Source organism: Musa acuminata, chromosome BXJ1-6 (genome assembly GCF_036884655.1).
Source record: "Musa acuminata AAA Group cultivar baxijiao chromosome BXJ1-6, Cavendish_Baxijiao_AAA, whole genome shotgun sequence".
Taxonomy (NCBI): Eukaryota; Viridiplantae; Streptophyta; class Magnoliopsida; order Zingiberales; family Musaceae; genus Musa; species Musa acuminata.
This window is the reverse complement of record NC_088332.1, coordinates 1,846,183-1,865,328: the sequence shown is the minus strand read 5'-3', so window position 1 is coordinate 1,865,328 and position 19,146 is coordinate 1,846,183. Positions and strand designations below refer to the sequence as shown.

At 38.9% G+C, this 19,146-nt stretch overlaps 1 pseudogene; it reads left to right on the top strand.

Moving 5' to 3' along the window:
- Positions 1–1,149: 1,149 nt before the first annotated feature.
- On the top strand, positions 1,150–19,120 carry LOC135677926 (beta-hexosaminidase 3-like; annotated as a pseudogene).
- Positions 19,121–19,146: the final 26 nt, after the last annotated feature.

The following is a 19,146-nucleotide window of genomic DNA, read 5'->3' as shown; positions in this document are numbered from 1 at the left end:
TTTTGATACCATAAAAAAATGATGATAATTTAGAACTATGTTAGTCATTTCAAAGTTATTCTAAATATTTGATAATTTCAAAGTGCACCCACCATCACTATCATTAATTGGGTGGTGTGTGACACATACACCCCATAAGGATGATGATGCGCCATTACCCGCTACTTACCGTCCACACGGCTCCCTTGTTGGGGGCGAAGCTCGCATCTAGATTACATAATATGCCACGCTGCCCTGCTCTGCTGATACAGGAAGCAAGCAGAGGGACCACGACAGCCATAGTTGCCATTTCCATTTGGAAATTCAACCCCTCTTCCTGTGTTTATCTTACAGCTATGTATATGCACACTGCTCTCTTTTTCTCTCTCTACCTGTGCTTCTCTTACAGCTATGCATATAAAAAGAGGGAGGGAGAGAGTAACCGCACCTCCACACCTCGTCCCAACTACTGACTGAACCCCATACCTTACCCTTCCCATCTCTTTTCTCTCAACCCACCGTTGATGCCCTTCAATTCATGCCAACCACTCTCTTATGAAGAAAGAGAGAAGTTCCACTGCCATCACTTCCCCTCCTTGGGAAAGACACATACATATGTGAAGACACAAGCTGCAGCGGCGTGTTTCTGTTTGTTCTTCTTTTGCAGCACCATTGATGCCCTTCAATTCATGCCAACCACTCTCTTCCGAAGAAAGAGAGAAGTTCCACTGCCATCACTTATTTCCCCTACTTGGGAAAGACACAAGCTGCAGCGGCGTGTTTCTGTTTCTTCTTCTCTTGCTTGCTGCATACTAAGTGATCGAGCCTAGTGGGAGGACAGAGGGAGAAATTGGCCGCCATATAAGGATGGTGGAGTTTATGGCGGTCGTGGTGATCAGGGGGTACGACGCGTAGCGGGACCCGGGGGGAGCAGATGTGGGAGGTGGGGTACAGCAGCGCTGCCATGTCCGCCACTCCCCTTCCCTCCTCATGCTCGTCCGTATTCCTTCTCTTTTTTTTCTTTTTCTTTTTGTGTTCCATTCTTTCCGATCATCTCCTGTTTCTGAGTTAACGCACTTTGGACATCCTTTTGTGATCTTATTCTCCTCAGTAAGTATGCGTATGTGTATGCGAAGAAGCACAATCATTATGTTAATAAAGGTGGCGGAGATGATTAGCGGGCCGGAGAAGGAGGACACCGTGGTGGCGGAGATGATTAGCGGGCCGGAGAAGGAGGACACCGTGACATCGGCGCCGCCTCTCGGCACCTTTCTCGCCGTCCCTCCTTCGCCCGTAATCCCTGCCACCACCCGTGAATGACCGCGCGGGTCCCGTGATGATTCCTCCCACCCGTGAACGACGCTACAAGGCGTGGAGACCCCGCAGGTCCCGTGATGATCCCTCCCACCCGTGAACGACGCAACAAGGCGTGGGGACCCCGCAGGTCCCGTGATGATCCCTCCCACCCGTGAACGACGCTACAAGCGTGGGGACCCGGCTGCCGAGCGGTGGCGACGTACGAGCCTCTCTCCCATCACACTAATTACTATCTTTAATACTAATCTAATCGAATGGCATCCGGGGATTACACGTCCTCGCGGGGGGCAGGGGGGCAGGGCGGTGGCGGCAAAGGCTGGCGCGGGCGAGCCGCGCGGTGGATAAGCAATCCTTCCCCTTGGAGATACCATCATATCCAAGACTGTGGGCTGGTGCATACTCCTACTCTGAGCGAGATACTAAGGCTGATGCTCTTGAAATCGCACAGTAAGCAATGAATGGCTACTTAAGCATCCTTTTCAAGGTTGTGGTATGTTTGTTCTTGGAGATTGTCACACTGGCCTAGATCTGATCATTAACCAGCCATCTGTACCTAGCTCTCAACAAGAGATGGTGAATATGCTAGGGTTATACCTAGATCATTACAGGCATATGACTTTTTAGGACAAAAAGTTTGCATACAGATATATTTGAGTGTAACAGACATCTGAACTAAGAAGAAAGTAATTATTTTTTCTTATGTGATGTCTAGTTTCCTTTCATCAGTTGAAATATTTTTTCTTGCAATGTATGACCCATATAATCTCCATCACACTACTGTTGTCAGTGTCTCTGCATCATCCCCTCATGCACATTTATCAGTGGCACATATGATCAGACTTCTTAAAATATACTTAAGTTTTAATTACATGCTAAGCAGGCCTACTTCTTCTCTGTGGTCATGCACATATATTAGTGGCACATATGACCCTCTGCTCTGATGAACATTGAACAAACCCCTAAGAATATACATTCTGGTGACAAGAATTGGGGACAAAAGCTCCTGTATGATGCCTCACATGCATAAATTATCATCTGCACTTGTGTATGTTTTTAAATGGTTCATATGTGTATACCTGTAATTTATATATCAGTATGAGTTTTATGGTGCTTCTTAGTTTCTTCATGACTGAATCTTTTTGTACTTCTAAACAAGAATATTTTCAGGCATGCAGAAAGAAGGGGAGTAAACGTGTTGGCTGAGATTGATGTGCCCGGCCATGCTCTCTCATGGTAGATAAAGTCCAAAGGCCTTTTAGCTCTTATTTTGTAGTATGGATTTAAAAATTCTTGAATTTTTAACTAAAAGAAATCATGTTGTTATTATAGTAACTCATACTGCTCTTGGTGATCATAGCCTGCATCTCCAAAGATGTCTTCTTTTCTGCAATGCAATATTCTTTTTCAATTTATTTGATTTTTCTCTGTGAATTGGGTTGGGAGTGATTACACAACCCAGATAAAACTCTATAAATTATCTTTTGTAGGGGTGTGGGCTATCCTGATTTGTGGCCCTCAGCTGAATGCCAAGAACCACTTGATGTCAGTAAAGAGTTCACATTCAAAGTAATTGAAGGAATTCTTTCTGGTAAATTTTCTTCTTCTTGCTGTTTGCATCTAATACAATACGGTTTCAGTGATTTAGATGTTAACAAGACTAGCCACACATAATAATCAGGTTCCCAGAGGCACCTGACAAATAAAGCCAGAACTTTCTACAAGATTAACAGCAGAGTTTGATCATATCTGCAATTGATAATATTGGATGAATACAATACAGTGAATTGATACTTTTGATGTGACTTCTTTTCTAAGAATTTATTCTCAAAGTTCATGTTATTTTTAGTTTAGAAAAGCAAGTTAGATTATCTTTCATGATGGTTGTTAGATGAATGACTAATTCCTGATTAATGTTTCAGATTTCACTAAGGTTTTCAAGTTCAGGTTTGTCCATTTGGGGGGGGGGTGATGAAGTTAACACAAGTAAGCTCATACATTTCCTGTTAAGTGTAATAGCACCTCATTTGTTTATGCCTCAACATGTTCTTTTTAGTCATCATGGTCAGTGGTGGGCAAACTTGAAACTTCTAGAGACAACGGAAACTATCAAATACTACTTCACTGATTTAACTTTCTTTTTGGGTCATTTCTTGACATTTGATCTTTACAAAGTCACTTTTCATGTTTTCCTTTCGGACTTTGTTTTTCTACCATTCATGTTTCATTTGATGTCTCATACAAATAGCAAAAGATGGCTTTAAGAAACAATTGTTTTAGAAGTTTAGATACTTCAAATCAAAAGGTTTTGTTTTAATTTTGGTTACTGGACCGAGACATATCGAGTCTCAAAAAAAGATCTGAAGAAAAAAAAAGAAAAAAGGTTAGTGTCATCCTATGCCAGCTATATTGGGTGGTACAAGCCATGTACCACACATACCATCCGGTTTACTCTGGTCCACGTACTAGTAGGTTATGGAATTGGTAAATACCGCTCATACCAAGCCACACCAGGTGATATTTTTAACTTTAATTTAATTTAATATTTTGAAGTATGCAAGTGTTTCTTTTTTTTTTTTGCATAATATACCGCTTTTGTCGTGGATTTCAGGCTGCTGGACCAACACTCCTCGTATAATTGAATGGTATGTATCCTTACAAACCCAAATTTTCACCTTTATAGAATTTATTCATGGCATAGATCATAGTTTCTTCTACCTCTAATAGTTTTTATCAAGACAACTTCATCGTTTATCTACATTCATTAGAATGCCCATGTCTTTCTTTGGGACTTAAATTTTATAGTACATTTTCAGCCTTTAATTTCCATTCAAATTTCGTATCAGCTTTGCCCACCTCTCTTGAGGAACAAGTTGATGATTACGCTTAAGCAAATTTTCTTACTCAGTGAATTTATAATTGTTTTGGAACAAAAACTTATTAAATATCATGAGAGAAGGGTTTTTGAAGTTTGAAAAAAAAAAAAGGAAACTTAGGTTTCACTTTTTCTAAAAATTATCAAATATTTAGAATAACTTTGAAATGACTAACATAGTTCTAAATGATCATCATTTTCTTAAGGTATCAAAATAGGTGTTTTCATAATTTGATTCCTTTAAATTTTGAATTTGTTTTGTTTATCTAATTTTATCAAATTTAAGTTAAATTTACAACTACTTCGGCCAAAAAATCACTTGAATATTATCTTAAAAGGTTTTCTGAATTTTTATCCTTTTAAAACCTGGATCATACTATTTTTGAATGAGATTATACTATCTTTAGGTTCCTATTAAAGAAAATTTAACCCCATTAAATTTTTTTTAGGAAATTTAAAAAAATTATAAGCACAAATACCTATGTTTCTAATTTTAGTCTTTAAAATAGGTATTTTCACTTATTAAAGCCCTTAAAAGATTGAATTTGTCATTATCTAAATTAACCTAGTTTAAGGTGAATTTACAACCACCTTGATCTAAAAAACCAGTTAAATATTATTTTTCTGAAGTTCTATTAAAAAATTATTTTCGAGACTAAGAGTTATATTATTTCTGGAGTCATATTAAAAACAGTATAATCTTATTAAAAAAGAATAACTCATGATCCACTTTTCTCAAAAACTATCAAATTTCCAAGATACTTTGGCAATGACTTACACAGACTTAAATGATTTTTTCTATTTTTTACCCTTAAAATGATGAATCTGTGTTAATTTTATAAATTTGGCCAATTTATGATGAATTTTCAACCACTTTACCCCAAAACCACTTGTATATTATTAGAGAATGTTTTTTTAGTTACATAGTTTTCAAACAAGGTATATTGTTTTTGGAAACCTATTCTAAAATAGTATAATCCTAATAAATAAAGTGTAATTAAGATAAGTCTTTAACATTGGTATTTTCACTGATTTCGATCCTTAAAAGGTTTAATTTGTGTATTTATTTAATTTTGGCTAATTCAACATGAATTTATAACCACTTTGAGCAAAAAAAACATATAAATATTGTTAGAGAAGATTTTTCGAAGTTGAGAGAAAATTTTTTGGAGACCTATCTTATGTTGTTTTAAAATGAACAAGGTCACATTATTTTTTAGTCCTATTAAAAAAATGGTGTAATCTCACTTTAAATAAATATAACTCAGATATCACATTTAAAAAAAAATATTAAAATCTCAGAAATCCTTAGAAATGATATGCAAAGGCCCAAATGACCTCTTTTTGGACAAAATTACACAATTTTTAACTTTATTAAAAAATAGTATAATCCCATTAAAAAAGAACATAACTTAGGTGCTAGTTTTCTTTTCTTTTTTTTGAAGTTTTAGGAAACTATGGAAATAATGTAGGAAGGTCTAAATGGCCACTTTTGGTTCTTAAGCTTTTAAAATGGATGTTTCCACGATTTTTAGCCTTAAAATATTGAATTTATCTCATTTTAAAATTTTGTCCAATTTAACGTGAATTAATAACCACTTTGGGTCACAAAAAATGAATATCATGAGATTAATGTTTTGAGAAAATAATTTTGAAGTCCTTGCTTATATTATTTTTGAGATTTGATTTACACGATTTTTGAATATGATTGCATTGTTTTTATTATTGAGTTCAAAAATAGTGCGACTCAATTCAAAAATTTTATAACTCAGATCTCACTATTTCTATATTTTATGAAATTTTAGAATTCCTTTTAAATGACTTACAAAGGCCTATATGTATTTTTTTCCTATTTCTAAGTCATTCAAATAGGCATTTTCACTGATTTCAACCCTTAAATGGTTGAATTTATATCATTTTTTTTATTTTTATAAAATTTGAAGTAAATTTAAACTATGTCGGGTATAAATTCACTTAAATTTTATTGAAAAAGTTTTTATAAAATAATAAAAATAAAATTTTGGAGACTCGAGTTACATTTTTTAAATCTAGGGTTGCATTGTTTTTAATCCTATTTAAAAAAAAAGCATTTAATGTCATTCAAAAAGACTACGAAGACTAGAAAACAATTTAACCCCATCCAAAAAGCCTTTAAAATAGGTATGAATATTTATTTTAACCGTTAAAGCAGTTCATTAAAGTCCGATTTCAAATAAAGTTCATTGTACTTTTATTTGATCCAATTTGAGTACTTCTATAGGATAGACCTCAACAGAGTATTTTAGTCCTATTTAAATATAGGATAACCTTGTTCAAAAAGAGTAAAAGTCAGGTCTAACTCTTTTTTATTTTCTAATTTTTAAGAACATAAAAAACTATTTACAAAGGCCTAAATCATCAAATAAGTATTTCACATATTTTTAAGCTTTTAAAAGGGCCAAGAGTCATTTTTTCAATTTTGACCAATATAACATGAATTTACAACTATTTTGTACTAAAATCACTTATATGTTATTAAAGAACGTTTTCTAAAGTTTTGAAATATTTTTTTTTGGAGACAAAGTTACACTGTTTTCAAATTTTTAGGTTTTTATTCAAAAATAGTGTAATTTAGGTCTAACTATTTTAGAAATATCCAAAATTTCGAAAAAACTTGGAAATAATATATAAGACCCAAATGATCATTTTTTATTTTTAATATTTTAAAATAAGAATTTTTATGTCATTGTTGAGACAACCTAATGGTTAATGCATTGTTGCAATATTAATTGATGTAAGGTTCGACTACATGTTTGGGTGTCTTATACATTGTTTAATGTAATAATTTTTTAAAACATATGGTTATTAAATTTTTAAATCTTTGAAAAGCTCAATTTGTACCTTTTTTTCAAATTTGATATTTAAAGTGAATTTACAATTACTTTAGGCCAAAAACTAGTGAATATTATCGTCGTATGTTTTCCAAAGGAGTTGAGTTACATTGTTTTTGGTTCTCATTTACAAACAATATTTCTTCATTAAAAAAAAAAATGCCAATTCAGTCAACTATTTCAAAACGATCCAGGATTTAATAAAACCTTAAAAACATTTTATAAAGGCTTGAACAATCACTTTTTCTATTTCAAACTTTTAAAATAGATATTTTAAACTTTCAAAATCGATATTTTCACTGATTTTAGTCCTTTTCGACTAATTTGAAAAGAATTTACAATCACTTAGGCCAAAAATCACTTGTAAATTATTAGAAATTTTCTTTCTAAGTTTTAATTAAAAAATTGGATACTTGAATTACAATATTTTTAAATAGCATTGGACTATTTTTGAGTCCTATTATAAAAAATGTAACCTCAGTTTCACTCAATTCAAAAAATCATTAGATTCTGTTTCTCTTATAAATTTACATTCCTCCAATAACATTCAATTATATTTCATCTCTTGTTCCTTAATCCTTCAGTAACTTTCGTTGTCTGACAAGCATAAAAAAAAGGTGTATCTGTCTGAAAATTGCAAAGAATTTTGGTGAACTTCTATGATTCGTAGAACTCCCTGTGCCTCAAGCTCGTCGCCTCCGACGACGTCATCGTCGCCGAGGTACTGCCGCTGCCGACGCTCCCGTCGTTGTGGTACCTCTTGTGCCCCCCAGCGCTTGCCCCAACGGAAACGTCTTCAGGCACACCGAACACCGGTGCACCCTGCCGCCGCGGTGGCGCTTGCGCTTGCCGTGGAAGAGCCCCGAGGCCGAGGCTTCCTAGACGCCGCTGCTAGCCTTCCGATGGCTGGCATTGTGCCCGCCCAGGTGATCGAATCAAACCTGAAAAACCAAAGAAAGAAGAAAAAAAAACAAAAAATAAAAAAACAAAATATATATATATTGTGCATAAAGAAATAACTGAGAAAGAAAAGTTTTACCATAACACAGATTTAACCTCCTCATTTCATTCCATTCATAGTATCCACTTACAAAATTAAAGCACATTCCTAATACTTAATCACACATCCACTAAATAAAGATAGATAAATAAAAATATGAGCAGGATTACAATAATAAACTACATAGTACTATTAGTCTAGGCAGGAACTAAGATGACGCAGACAACACTCTTCTTCTCTAGTCATTCTTCCATAAACTGTCATTATAAAAATAAGCACCATAATTAGTATAAAAATAAATAATATCAAACACTTAGCCATCACACAGTCGGTCACTTGCACTCGGTGTTTACCATGAGAACCATTTTATAGACAGAACCGGCAACAGGGGGAGCCGCGGAGGTCCACCTTCGCATAGATGGGGGCGGTGTGGTGCTTCGAGGGTGAGGGTAATAAACACGCCGCTGCAGCTTGTGTCCTTCCCAAGTAGGGGAAGTAAGTGATGGCAGTGGAACTTCTCTCTTTCTTCAGAAGAGAGTGGTTGGCATGAATTGAAGGGCATCAATGGTGGGTTGAGAGAAAAGAGATGGGAAGGGTAAGGTATGGGGTTCAGTCAGTAGTTGGGACGAGGTGTGGAGGTGCGGTTACTCTCTCCCTCCCTCTTTTTATATGCATAGCTGTAAGAGAAGCACAGGAAGAGAGAGAGCAGTGTGCATATACATAGCTGTAAGAGAAGTACAGGAAGAGAGAGAGCAGTGTGCATATACATAGCTGTAAGAGAAGCACAGGAAGAGGGGTTGAATTTCCAAATGGAAATGGCAACCATTGCTGCGCGGTCCCTCTGCTTACTTCCAATGTACATAATGGAAATGCCATAGCTATTCCGTTCCCATGTCCATAATAGCATACTCGAAGGATGTGACGTGTATGTACATTTATACGTTCATAGGCATACGTTAATCAGGGATGAAGAGAAGGAGCAGGGCAGCATGACACGAATAGCGCCACATATTATGTAATCTAGATGCGAGCTTCGCCACAAAGTAAGTAGCGGGTAATGGCGCATCATCATCGTTATGGGACGGATGTGTCACGCACCACCCAATTAAAGGAAGGCACGGAAAGTGCCTCTTCCGGCTTCGAAATATTATCCATGTCCAAGATCTTCTACCACAAGGATATCCCATTACTGCCGGCCATGCTGCTGGTGCTATCGATTCAGGTGATTTCTTCTTCTAGTATTGAGAAATTGGTATTAAAAAAATAATTATTTATTCTTTTTTTTGTAAAGAAGAGGTAATAAATAATATGGTTGCTGAATTTTGATGATTTAGTTAGTTAGTTAGTTATTGTTGGATCACTCATGACCATTGACGACTGAAACGGGACCCATAGGATCAACATATGAATCCCATTAATACTGGCTTATGGTATTTACGCGGGTGAAGATTTGCGCGTTGCTCGAAGTATTTTGCTCGCTTTGCTCAGTCACTATCACGGTCATCATCATTTCACGGGTGAGCTTTTGAGAGACAGTGGAATCACGGGTGAGCTTTTGAGAGGCAGTGGTTTCTTAGATCGTGGTGTGTGAGATATGGCCAAGGTGCGATTCTAGTTGTCTTAATTTTGCTTATCTTAATGATGATAATTATTGTTTTTATTTATCTATCTTTGATGTGTGATTAAGTGTTAGGAATATGCTTTAATTTTGTTAATAAAGGTTGCGGAGATGGTTAGCGAGCCGGAGAAGGAGATTGTTGGGCTTGTCCGCAGGTGCATCAAGACCGTGGCTTGAGGCACCCACTTCCCTTGTTATTACCCTCACTCTCGAAGCACCACATAGCCCTTATCTTTGTGAAGGTGGACCTCCGCGGCCCCCCCTGCTTGTACGAGATCTGCCGGATGCGTTATTGATGGTGGTGACGACAAAGTGTGCAGTCGATCGAGACTTACCTGACCATGAGGTTCCTCGATACGGTTTCCGATCACTCATGACCATTGCCTCCTCGTGCTCGCCCGCGGATGAGGGCCTGGTACTTATCGCGTGCCATTGTTATCCTCCGAATTGGCCGGCGAAGCTCGAGTACAGGCCTTTCGTCTACGGGTAAGCATTCGGGTCGTATCAAGCCCTAGGCGGGCACAAGGCTAGCCATCGGAAGCCTAGCAGCGGTGTCGAGGAAGCCTTGCCTCGGGCTCTTCCACGATTAGCGCAAGCGCCTCCTTCCGGCCTCCGGTGGCGGCAGGGTGCACCGGTGCTCGGGGTGCCTCATTCTATTCATAGTTTTAACATAGTATTATTCATTCATACAAAATAAAAACATACTCCTACATATTAAATATTAAAACATACCATAACATTTACTCACACATCCACATACATAAATAAAAAGACTAATTTAAAACTACAAACTATATAGTGCTATTAGCAAAAGGTGCTGTCTGGGGGGGGCAGCATTTCAGGCGGCGAGCGTAACAGTCTTTGGTACTTTGCCTTGTGACTGTCATGGATATAATCAATAAGATTAGCAATATATAAAAAAATAGAATGACACCCTTACCCTTAGCCATCTCTCACAAACAATCACTCGCTCGTACTTGGTCTTATACTACGACAACCATTTTATAGACGTGAACTCACTCCCTCTCAAAAGCCAACCCGTGAGGTGACAGTGACCACGACAGCGACCTGAGCAAAGCCAGTACTTCGTGCGACGTATAAATGTTCATCCGCCTAAACACCGTGGTTCTATGGGTCACGTTTCAATGGCCAATGATCATGTGTTATTGGAAACCATAAGTAATAGAGTCGGAGGACAACAATGGCAGTACCGGGCCCTCGCCCAAGGAGGCAGAGCGCCCCTCCTTTGTCGGCGGGTGATCGAAGCGGAGGGAGAATCACGTATCAAACCTGAAAAAAAGAAACAAGCAAAAAAAAAAAAAAAACATATTGTGCATAACACAGATTTAACCTCCTCGTTTCATTCCATTCATAGTATCAATATACAGAGTAAAACGCTTAATCACAATCATATATTACAAAATTAAAATACAACTCTAAGAAGTTAATCACACATCCCACTAGATAAGATAACCTAAGTTAACGAGGAGGATTAGATAATAATAAACTACATAGTGCCATTAACCGACGCTGGATTTGGATGACAACACGGTAGTTTTTCGGCACAGCAGTCTTTACCTTCGTCAATAAAAAACATTAAAATAATCATTATAAACAACATAAAAATAAATAACATCACACCAGCCATCCTTCGCACGCTACTATTTCACAACTCGTACTCGTTGTTGTACTATGAGTACCATTTTATAGACAATGGTTCGACCTACTCCCTCTCAAAAGCCAGCCCACCCGTGAGGTGAGTGCCCGCGACAACGACGTGAGCTACTTTGTGCGATGCGCTAATGTTCAGCGTTGGTCCTATTGGTCCGATGCTGCATTAGTTTGTTCAGTTTGCCATGCTGACCAGAAGATGGATGCTGAAAAAGCAAATTGTTACTATACATGTACAAAGTCAAAGATTATAAATATGTTTATTTTGACTAATATTAGACATTTTACAACATCAACTACAAGTATGATGAATGAATGATGGATGGTCTCTGTTCCCACGTTTCATCATGGTATCACTGATTACATGAGGGTTGTTAATGACCACATTTATTATCCAAAAAATCAACATTTGATGTGTGTTTTATCATTAATGATGAGAACTTACATTTGACAAATTTGAAAGCATATGTATTGCTTGATACCAATTAGAACAAACATGGCAGATCAAGAAAAAATACTAGTTATGAACCACAGTTTTTGGGCTGAGTTGACTCCTAAAGTTGTTGAAAGTCTCTTCCCTGTTCATCAAGGAACACAAGTTTTAGAGCAGAAACAACCGAGGACATACAATTCATCCAGATGTAGAATTCATACCAATTGATGACCTCATATCCATGTGATGATGCTATTTTTTGTGCACGCAAAACAAAATACTTGTAGCCCTGAGATTCATTCATTCCATGTTTATTCAACCTATAAAAGAAATTACATAATGCTGGAAGATAATCTAAAGTTTATCTGAGTTAGTGTTAAAATGTGTTATCTAGAGTCATACTAAATTCCTTGACATCGTTGCTAGGCTTCCGGTGGCTGGCCTTGTGCCAGCCTAGAGCCTGGTAAGACCCGAATGCCTTCTCGCAGACTCAACGACCCGAATGCCGAGTGGGAGGCCAACAATGGCAGGCGATGAGTACCGGACCCTCAGCCGTAGAGCGCCAAGTACTCTTTCTTTGTCGATGCCAAGTACCGGACCCTCTCAAACCTGAAAAAAAAAAAGAACAAAAGAAAAAAAAAAGAAAAAATATATTGTGCATAATGAAATAGCAAAAGTTTTACCATGACACAGGATAACACGGGTGGGCTGGCACTGTCAGCTCACGGGTGGGTTGGCTTTTGAGAGGGAGTAGGTCGAATCATTGTCTATAAAATGGTACGCATAGTACAACAACGAGTACGAGTTGTGAAGTAGTAGCGTGCGAAGGATGGCTGGTGTGATGCTATTTATTTTTATGTTGTTTATAATGATTATTTTAATGTTTTTTATTGGCGAAGGTAAAGACTGCTGTGCCGAAAAACTGCTGTGTTGTCATCCAAATCCAGCGTCAGTTAATGGCACTATGTAGTTTATTATTATCTAATCATCCTCGTTAACTTAGGTTATCTTATCTAGTGGGATGTGTGATTAACTTCTTGGAGTTGTACTTTACTTTTGTAATATATGGCTGTGATTAAGCGTTTTACTCTGTATAGTGATACTATGAATGGAATGAAACGAGGAGGTTAAATCTGTGTTATGCACAATATGTTTTTTTTTTGTTTTTTTTTTTGCTTGTTTCGTTTTTTCAGGTTTGATACGTGATTCTCCCTCCGCTTCGATCACCCGCCGACAAAGGAGGGGCGCTCTGCCTCCTCGGGTGAGGGCCCGGTACTGCCATTGTTGTCCTCCGACTCGGCACCGCCGGGGAAGCTCGAGTACAGGCCTTCCGGACGGAAGACATTCGGGTCTTACCAGGCCCTGGGTGGGCACAAGGCCAGCCATCGAAAGCCTAGCAGCGGCGTCGAGGAAGCCTCGCCTCGGGCTCTTCCACGACTAGCGCAAGCGCCTCCGGTGGCGGCAGGGTGCACCGGTGCTCGGGGTGCCTGAAGACGTTTCCCTTGGGGCAAGCGCTGGGGGGCACAAGAGGTGCCGCAACGACGGGAGCGTCGGCAGCGGCACTGCCGCGGCGGCGATGACGTCGTCGGAGGGGGCGAGCTCGAGGCACAGGGAAACGTGTGTGTAAATAAATAAAAAATAATTGTTAGAAAAAAAAAGAAAAAAAAGACCTCGTTGCTCTCCCCATCGCCTCACACCTTTCTGAGGAATGAAATATTAGCTTGCATGAACCAATATCTTCTCCCAATCGCCTCACACCTCGTTTCCTCTCGTTTTCTTCCTCGTCAGCCATTCCGGTGTTGACGTTGCCATCAATAACCAGGTGAGAAAAAGAGAAAAAAGATTTTGAAAGCAATAATGTACCAACGCCAATCCACTTAATATAGAATATTCCCACTATCCAGTTCACGATTTTTTACATTTTTTTTTTGGGATCACTGACAGATTTAATTCCCTTAACTATCACAGCCACACCGACACCTTTAAAACTAATAAAAGTATATTTGGCAACGGAATCACAACTCTTTCTATTAATTGTTGGACAATTAATCCTTTCCACTATATTTAGAGATGCTTTGATCCTTTATATCTTCTCAATTTACAGCTTATTCTCTAATAGGAGTCCTACCAAATGGCCGATGAAGAAGGTGATATGCCCTGACATCTTTCGTTTTGACTTCTTACTGTCATCCTTATATGATTCTTTTTCATTTTCTTCCTCCCTCTCCTCTTCTTTCAGGTTCTTCGATTCTGGATGACTCTCCGATTGAGCAAGTTCGGTTGACAGTCCCACCAACAGATGATAACACATTGCAGGTCTTGACATTCCGAACATGGCTTATCGGAATCCCCATTTGCATCCTCGGGTCCGTAAGTGCAGCATTATCCTTTTACCGACAGCAAATGTTCAATTTTTCACATGTCTGCAATCTGCATCAACATGATGGTGTTCATTGCTGGGAAACTAATGGCTAACATGCTACCGAACAAAGTGATAAGAATGCCATACACAAACTGGAGTTTCTCGTTGAATCCGGGACCCTTCAACTTGAAAGAACATGTGGCGACCACCATGTTGGCCGGCAGGGTAAGTGCTTCTGCCGGGTTTGAAATATTAACCATATCCAAGATCTACCACAAGGATATCCCGTTACTGCCGGCCATACTGCTGGTACTAATCGATTCAGGTGATTTCTTTTGTTATCATAAAATCGGTGTAAAAAAAAAACCATTAGTTATTCTTTAGAAAAAGTAATAATATGATGCTGAATTCTTCGAATGTTTTAGTTAATTCTAGTTGATCTTTCCCAACTTCCTTTGAAGAAGTGACAACTTAAAATGGCTTATGGTGTGTAGTTTCTCGGATATGGGTTTGCTGGCATATTCATGAAGTTGCTAGTGCACTCGCCCTATATGTGGTGGCCTTCGACTCTAGTAGACGTCGCCTTCTACAGGTGGCGTGCCTCTCCTCGTAAACAATGTTATGGTAAAACTTTCTTTTTTTCAACTATTTCATTATGCACAATATATTTTTTTTTTCTTTTTCGTTTTTTTTTTTCAGGTTTGATATGGAACGATTTTCCCTCGGACCCAAGCGCTTCGATCAGCAAAGGAGTACTTGCGCTCTGCCTCCTAGTGCTCGCTCGCAGATGAGGGCCCGGTACTCATCGCCTGCCATTGTTGTCCTCCGACTTGGCTGGCGAAGCTCGAGTACAGGCCTTCCGTCTACGGGTAGGCATTCGGGTCGTATCATGCCCTAGCCGGGCACAAGGCCAGCCATCGGAAGCCTAACAGCAATGTCGAGGAAGCCTCGCCTCGGGCTCTTCCATGACTAGCGCAAGCGCCTCCTTCCAGCCTCCGGTGGCGGCAGGGTGCTCAGGGTGCCTGAATACGTTTCCCTTGGGGCAAGCGCTGGGGGGCACAAGAGGTGCCACAACGACGGGAGTGTCGGCAGCGTCACTGCCGCGGCGGCGATGACGTCGTCGGAGGGGGCGAGCTCTCCCAACGAGGCGATGACGTCGTTGGATGGGGAGAGCAACAATCTCTCCTCCTCTCCAAGGACCAGTCCACCATCCTCGAGGAGAGCTTCAAGGAGCACAACACCCTCATCCCCTTAATTCCCTCTTCTCCTTCGGTGACTACCGATACATGATGGTGTAGCAATCGTTGCTAACATGGGTCTGCTTCTCCTACGTGATGACAGAAGCAAAAACTGGCGTTGGCCAAACAACTCAACCTGAGGCCAAGGCAAGAGGAAGTGTGGTTTCAGAACCGAAGAGCAAGGTATTCTTTCTCCGGCCATTAATTAGGTGTGATGATGCTGTGACCTTCGTATACTGATCTCGTTAATGCTTGGGTTAATCTCAAGACGAAGTTGAAGCAAACAGAGGTGGACTGCGAGTTCCTGCAAAAGGAAGTGCAAGAGCTGAGAGCTCTGAAGTTGTACATGAATGAGCCCCTTACAAACATCTCTACGCCTGAGCAGCAAAAATTGGTCATTGGTGGTGAGGTGTGCATGTGGGGAGAAAGTAATTGGTCATTGGTGGTGAGGTGTGCATGTGGGGAGAAAGTATTGATGCCTCTGATATCGAGCAAACCATCTGGCCTCGTGCTGCAGCTGCTGCAGGTAATACTGGCGAAAACTAAGCATTAAAATCTCGGTTAGATATCAGTTTCCATAACCTACCCAACCAATATAAGACCAGTATATATATAATTGAATAAAATAGAAAAAGAATTAAAAAGTAATGTTATTGTATCACCTCACGAGTTGGCTTTTGAGAGGGAGTGAGTTCACGTCTATAAAATGGTTGTCGTAGTACAAGACCAAGTACAAGCGAGTGATTGTTTGTAAGAGATGGCTAAGGGTGTCATTCTATTTTTTTATATATTGCTAATCTTATTGATTATATCCATGACAGTCACAAGGCAAAGTACCAAAGACTGTTGCGCTCGCCGCCTGAAATGCTGCCCCCCCCCCCCCCCCCCTAGACAGCATCTTTTGCTAATAGCACTATGTAGTTTGTAGTTTTAAATTAGTATTTTTATTTATGTATGTGAATGTTTGAGTAAATGTTATGGTATGTTTTAATATTGTAATATGTAGGAGTATGTTTTTATTTTGTATGAATGAATGATACTATGTTAAATCTATGAATGGAATGAGGAGTTTAAATCTGTGTTATCCTGTGTCATGGTAAAACTTTTGCTATTTCATTATGCACAATATATATATATATATATATATATATATATATATATATATATATATATATATATATATATATTTTCAGGTTTGAGAGGGTCCGGTACTTGGCATCGACAAAGAAAGAGTACTTGGCGCTCTACGGCTGAGGGTCCGATACTCATCGCCTGCCATTGTTGGCCTCTCACTCGGTATTCGGGTCGTTGAGTCTGCGAGAAGGCATTCGGGTCTTACCAGGCTCTGGGCTGGCACAAGGCCAGCCACCGGAAGCCTAGCAACGGTGTCAAGGAATTTAGTATGACTCTAGATAACACCTTTTAACACTAACTTAGATAAACTTTAGATTATCTTCCAGCATTATGTAATTTCTTTTACAGGTTGAATAAACATGGAATGAATGAATCTTAGGGCTACAAGTATTTTGTTTTGCGTGCACAAAAAATAGCATTATCACATGGATATGAAGTCATCAATTGGTATGAATTCTACATCTGGATGAATTGTATGTCCTCGGTTGTTTCTGCTCTAAAACTTGTGTTCCTTGATGAACAGGGAAGAGACTTTCAACAACTTTAGGAGTCAACTCAGCCCAAAAACTATGGTTCATAACTGGTATTTTTTCTTGATCTGCCATGTTTGTTCTAATTGGTATCAAGCAATACATATGCTTTCAAATATGTCAAATGTAAGTTCTCATCATTAATGATAAAACACACATCAAAAGTTGATTTTTTGGATAATAAATGTGGTCATTAACAACCCTCATGTAATCAGTGATACCATGATGAAACGTGGGAACAGAGACCATCCATCATTCATTCATCATACTTGTAGTTGATGTTGTAAAATGTCTAATATTAGTCAAAATAAACATATTTATAATCTTTGACTTTGTACATGTATAGTAACAATTTGCTTTTTCAGTATCCATCTTCTCGTCAGCATGGCAAACTGAACAAACTAATGCAGCACAAACTTATCATCCAATGAGATCAGATCATTATTTCTTATAGAATGTTAATTGCATTATGCTCTTGATGCCATTTTTTCTTTGTCCAATCTGTCTAGTCAAAACAAAAAGTTATGATGATACACTATCTTACTTTATTCAGAAACCACATGTGTTTCCTCTCCCAGATCCTCACCCCCAAAAAAAAAGAAAAATCAGAATGCATGTTGGAAATTTGGATTTATTTATGTGTACACCGATCCGGATGGATTGTGTTGGTGTCATCAATGTCATAAGACAATTTTCCTTGTGTGCTTGCAGGCTTGGTGGTGGAATAGCGCAGAAGGTGGTGGTGGCCGGACTGAGATATGCATTGTGAGCAACCAGGACAAGTGGTACTTGGATCACTTGGATGTCCCATGGCAGAAGTTCTACATGAATGAGCCCCTTACAAACATCTCCACGCCTGAGCAGCAAAAATTGGTCATTGGTGGTGAGGTGTGCATGTGGAGAGAAAGTATTGATGCCTCTGATATTGAGCAAACCATCTGGCCTCGTGCTGCAGCTGCTGCAGGTAATTCTGGCGAAAACTAAGCATTAAAATCTCGGTTAGATATCAGTTTCCATAACCTACCCAACCAATATAAGACCAGTATATATATAATTGAATAAAATAGAAAAACAAATTAAAAAGTAATGGTATTGTATCGCTATCGAACTATATGTTCCAATATCGGCATTCAGTCAGACAGGAAACATCAGTCCATGCATATTCGCATACTGATCAATTGAACATTTCAAAATGGTAATATCTTTATTGGTCTGACACTAGATGTGTGCATTGACAAATTCACAAACTCAGCATGAGTCCACCATCTTTTGTACATCTGAACTTGCATGTTTGTAGAACAAGTGATATCTTCTTGTGCATCCAAAGTACTGTGGTAGTATAGAATATCAAACTTGCCAATACAAGATTTATGATATAGAGGTAAATAATTCTACTTAATTTTTTCATATGAAAGATTCAAGAATAACCAACCTGCACCAAACCAGCCGAGTGCTACCTCTGCTGTCTCCTTACTTCGACAGAATCATATTATCAAGTTGTCTTCTTCAACATGCATGCTACTCATATCTGAAAAATGTATTGTGTAGTATCAAAAGCAGAGATAAAGATCAATACTTGTATAAACTGTTTGTCAAAATTCACGCCATTGTTAATTAAGTGTTTCTGATCATCTTTCGTGAATCTACTGAATTCTGCAATCGGTTTGTTTTTTCCAAAGAGAGGTTGTGGACTCCTCTTGACAAACTAGCGAAGGACCCAAGGCAAGCCACAGGAAGATTGGCTAGATTCAGATGTTTGCTCAACCAAATGGGGGTTGCTGCTGCGCCGGTAGCAGGACCTGGTAGAACTGCTCCATTGGGCCCTGGTTCTTGCTACAAGCAGTGAACAGCCATTAAGATCATCGACAGCAGTGCTTGCATGACGCTAAGAGAGGATCAGCCATTGTTGCCGGCCTTTATGGGGGGGTAAATTAGTATTTATACGACAATAGTTAATCAGTTTCTGCTGAAATCTTGCTGATTAGTGTCATTCAAGCAAACCCAAAAAATAAAATTTCTGCTGTGGAGCAATGTGACATAATGTTTCTTTTTGTCGATCATTGACATGTTTAAGATTAACAAATTAGTTTTCCTGATATCTGAGTTCTTTGCATCTTCTTCT